Source organism: Penaeus japonicus, unplaced genomic scaffold (genome assembly GCF_977035675.1).
Source record: "Penaeus japonicus unplaced genomic scaffold, GWHDUDI00000001_assembly GWHDUDI00000027, whole genome shotgun sequence".
NCBI classification, from domain to species: domain Eukaryota; kingdom Metazoa; phylum Arthropoda; class Malacostraca; order Decapoda; family Penaeidae; genus Penaeus; species Penaeus japonicus.
Genome location: NW_028234429.1, coordinates 13,779,879 through 13,784,878, shown reverse-complemented (window position 1 = coordinate 13,784,878; position 5,000 = coordinate 13,779,879). Strand labels below are relative to the sequence as shown.

At 46.5% G+C, this 5,000-nt stretch overlaps 1 protein-coding gene across 4 annotated transcripts in view; it reads left to right on the top strand.

Annotated features, from left to right (window-relative positions):
- LOC122246086 (uncharacterized) overlaps positions 1-5,000 on the top strand; it is an 845,287-nt gene that overhangs the window by 361,892 nt on the left and 478,395 nt on the right. The window lies entirely within an intron of this gene.

Sequence of the window (5,000 nt, the reverse complement as noted above, 5' to 3'; positions counted from 1 at the left end):
AAGGTCCCCCGAGATGCCAGAAGTGGGTCTAGAATTGCCAGGCAGAGTAAGAAGGAAGACAGGTTACACATTAAGGGGGGTTGGATGGAGAAGGGGGGGGGGGGGAAGAGGATAAGGGGAAGAAGTAAGGGGGAGAGGAGGGGGGACATGGTGAGGGGGTTGAATGGAAAAGTTGAGGGGTGAGCGGAAGTGAGAGGAACTGTGGGGGGAGAAAAGGGATGCATTAGGGAGAGATGAAGGGAAGGGTAGGTGAAGGGAAGAGATGAGGGTGAGGGGAGAAGTGAGGAGGTGAAGGGAAGGAGAGGAAATGAGGGAGGTAGGTGAGGGAGGAAAAAAATGGAGAGGTGGACGGGAGGTGAACGGAAGAAATGAAGGCTAAGGGGAGAAATGAGGAGAGAGAGGAGGTGAGGAAGAATGAGTGGAGATGAGGGGAAAGGGGGAAGGAGAGGGGAGGAGATAAGGGGATGAGGGGAAGTGATAAGAGTGAGAGGAGGTGAAGGCAAAGAGGTCGAGAAGTTAAGATGACTGAGGGGAAAGGGAGAAGGAGGAAGTAAGAGTAAGATGAGGTGAAGGGAAGCAACGAGGGGTAAGGGAGATAACGTGAAGGGAAGGAAGGAAAGGAGGAAATAGGGTGAGATGAGGGGAGGGAAAGAGATGAAAGGAAAAAAAGGAAAGTGGGAAGAGAGAGAGGGGGGACGGGAGGGGGAAGGGAAGGGAGAAGGTAAGGTAGTTGAGGGGAGTAGGTGTGAGAAGTTTCTTTAGGAAGTGTCGGGTAGAATTTGGTGTCGATATTTCCTCTTCTTTGAAGGCTCTCTAAAGTTTCTTGGCGTTTGAGACTTGATTGTCAAGACACTTACCTTGTCTTGACTGAGGTTTACTAAGATTGATTGATATGTTACGCTTCTGTGAATTGTGTCTTTAATCAGTCTCGTTGATATATTTGATGATGGATTTTTCTTTTTGGTTTGAATCTTGTTGAAAGCTTTGTTAAGATTATTTTATATGTTACACTGGTATGAATTAATATAATTAATATCACTATCCATTACTACTTATTAATTAATTTACTTAATAGATAGGGGGTAATAGATTTTATCTATTTGTAGACATTCAAGTTCTTTCTCAATTATTTTTTTCTAATAGCTATAGTATATAAGTTCAAAGAAGTCTATGATGATTTGGAGAAATTAAGAATGAAGATGTAAGATTTGCAAGATTTGCGCGTTCTTTCCTAATTTCATTATCATTCCGCGGGGACCACAGAGAGGCAAGCGTTACGAAACGACCATTCAGATTTTCAGGCTTAGAGTGAACTTTCTTAGCTTTAAAACTGGGATGATTTACTGTTTAGAATTGCACACGCACACACACACACACATTCATGTACGTCTGCACACACATATACGCACGTACGGATGCACAGACGCACCTCCCCCCCTAAAAGTCAAACTGAGAGGAAATAAAAGAAATACCAACTTATTCAGATATTCTTCTCCTAGTTTTTTATATCGAAAACTCAAAGAACTCGCCCCCCCCACACACACACATTAATACAACTTCAGACTGCCCCTCCCCCCAAAAATGTCGCCTCTGGGTTGTGCGGGTATTATCTTACGGGTAGAAATTATATTTTTTTTCTTTACTTTGCCAAGTTTATTGAAACAAGCAACTACATCTCCGAGAAAAGGATGAGATAGCGTAGGGTATCATCATCCTCGTTTTGATATGTTCCTCATACGTAAATCAAAATAAAAAGATATGGGGATAAGATACAAACTATGTGGAGAGGACGATGCTGTGGCTTCTGTACCTTACCATGTTGTGCCTTGACGTAGCGCGGGTATGCTTCGTCACTCAAGCGTGCCACGAACAGATGGGATAGGGTGGTGGGGGTGGAGTAAGGGGAAGGAGGTAAGGGAGGGGAGAGGGGACGGGAGGAAGTAGGGGAGAGGGGGAAGGTAGGGAATAGGGGGTGGAGGGGAGGGGTAGGAGAAAGAGGGGAGAGAGGAGGGGAGGGAGAGAATGGAAGGGAGTAGGGGTACGGGAAGAAGGGGAGGGAGAAAGGGGTAGGCGAGTTGGGACAGGAGGTTGAGTGGGAAAGGAGTGATGGGTGAAGAAGAAAAGAAGAAAAAGAAGAAGAAGAAGAAGAAGGCGGAGGAGGGAGGAGGAAGGAGGTGGGGGTAGAGGGCGAGCACCAGATCTTGGCCGGGTTCCCTCGCCGTCGTGACAAATGCCGGGGTTCATTCCACTGATCTTTTCTGGGAATCCCCGCGATGGTCGTTATTACTGGTGGAGGGTTGTGGATGGCTCCGAATTGTGTCGGAGGTCGTTCGCTGCGGCGCGGCGGAGGGCGGGGCTGGGAGACGGGGCGAGAGGGGGTGAGGGGGAAAGGGAAAGAGAGGGGGGGTGAGGGGGAAGGGGAAGAGGTGAAGCGGTAGAGAGAGGGGAGGGGAAGAGAGGAGGAGGAGAAGAGGGGAGGAAGCTGAAATCGTAGAGGGAGAGGAGAAGGGAGGGGAGGAGGAACTGATGGGGAATGGACTAAAGAACATAAGAAAAGAAGAGGGAGGTGTGAGAAGAGGGAAGGTTAGCTGAAGAAGAGTGGAAGAAGGGAAGTGGTCCTGAGGCGGAATAATAAAAAAAGGGAAGAGGAAAAGAAAAAAGCATAGTAGAGAGAGAGAGCGCGAAAAGAGAAGAGAAGCGTTTTCATGGATAGAGGATAACAGAGGGGAAAAGAGGGGCAGAGCTAATGACCTCCTTCCCATCGCAAATATCCGGCAACTGAAATCCCTAAAAGAACATTGACGGCCCGAAAGTAACAACGTTCACCCGCCACAGTCAGATACATGAAAACAACGTAGGTTTGATAAGCCAAATGTCGTAATAATAGACCTTCCTCAAAGCATTTATTTACCTTAGAAATGTCACTTCGAGTTTCTCCGAGTACAGATTCGACGCTGAAATACAAATAACAGAAAAAAATCATAAAAAAGGTTGTTATTTTTGGCAATCACTATACATACAATTACCATTACAAAAAAAAAGTTTACAAAGAGCACCGCCGAAAATACACGTAAATAAGTTTCTAGGAGTGTTGTTGACATCTTTCACTTGAAGCACGTGCGAGATTTCTTATTCTGGGCCTGCGAGTGTAGGATCTTTTCTTTTCATTGCGACGTAAATAGGATCCCCGCAGTCGCCATCAACATCGTATGCCCTCCTCCTTCTCTTTCCTTCATCCTCCTTCTTCTGTGTCTTGGTTTCCCTTCGTCATTTTCTCCATTTCGAGCCCGTTGCTCCGTAGCTCCTTCCTACAATCTTTCATTTTGTTTCTCTCTCTTTTTCGTTCCGACTTTTCGTTCCCGTGATCCTTTCCTTTTTCCTTTCTTTTCTTCCCTCCATTTATCCCTCCCTCCTTCCTTTCATCCCTCCTACCCCCTCCCCTCCTTCCTTCCATCCCTCCTACCCCCTCCCCTCCTTCTCTCCATCCCACCCTTCCTCCCTCCTTCCCTTCTCTCCCTTCTCTCCCTCCCCCTCTCCTCTCCCCTCCCTCACTTTTCTTCTTCCCTCCCTCCCTCCTTCCCTGCCCCCCAAAATCCAAACTAGAAGAGCAGGATGTGGCGTTTCCCCGTCTCGTTCAGCTGCATAACTCTCGCGGAATACTGATGCAATTTACGTACACATTTCATATCATTACAATCGGTGGAGGCCCGCAGTGTGTGCGCATGGGAGAGGGGGAGGGATGGGGAAATGTGGGGGGGGGGGTAGTTGGGGGTTTGTATCGGAATAATTTCATTATGCTCTATCGTATGCTTTCTCGTTCTTTCTTTGTATATTTTATTTTACTGCATCGACCTTTCTCTCTCTCTCTTTCTCACTCTTTCTCTATCTATCTATCTATCTATCTCTATCTATCTCACTCTCTATCTATCTATATATCTATCTCTATCTGTCTGTCTGTCTCCCTCCTGTCTTCTCTCTCTCTTTCTCTTTCTCTATCCCCCTCTCTCTCTCTCTCTCTCTCTCTCTCTCTCTCTCTCTCTCTCTCTCTCTCTCTCTCTCTCTCTCTCTCTCTCTCTCTCTCTCTCTCTCTCTCTCTCTCTCTCTCTAATAAAGTATAAAGACCAGAGCAGAGATAACGTGCTTTCGGATATCGGAAAGCGTGCAAGTACCTCGGTCCGTGTCTACTTAACGAACCTGAAGGGGTACACCAGGAGAGATGGAAGGCTGGGGGAGGGGGGAGGGGGTTCGTGAGGCAGAGAGCAGAATTAAAAGCAATTTAGTCGAGTTAGTCGTGTTGATACAGGAAGAGAATGGACGACATGTAATAAAGTAATGGGGATGACAGCCAGGAGGGGGGAGGCGAGGAAGGAGAGGGGGGGAGGGGGAGTGGGAGGAAGAAGGGAGGATGAGTTCAAGAAAGGGAGATTAGAGGGATGTCACGAAGATGCGAGACAAGGAGAAGGGGAGAGGGAAAGGGAGACAGACAGACAGACAGACAGAGACAGAAACGGAGGGAGGACTAAATGAATATGGAGAGGGAGGGAGAAGATATAAGGAATTAATGATTCTCAAAGCCTTAATGGGTTGTGAGATCAAGGAATTATTTGATAATCATCATAAACCGCCACCACCACATTTCTTGTTCATATCACTAATGTGTCTGCAAATACTACTACAAACGAAACTAATATTTATCGTAGAATCTCCCTGCTCATTCTTATGGATAAAAAAAACATATAAAATCATGTTTATCCCGGGAACTAACAAGACGAGATGAGATGAAATGAGATGCAATGGGATGGGAGATCCCCAAATCCCTGTACAAATAGACATGAGATAGATAGTTCCGCCACCTGTCTCTTCTTAGTCACTCTGCACGCCTTCGGACTCGCTCACAAGGAGACAAGAAGTCCAGAAGTTTGTTTACATTTTGCCCAGGTGATGGTAGGTACTAGGTGACAATAGGCTATATATACTAGGTGACTTAAGGTGCTAGAGAA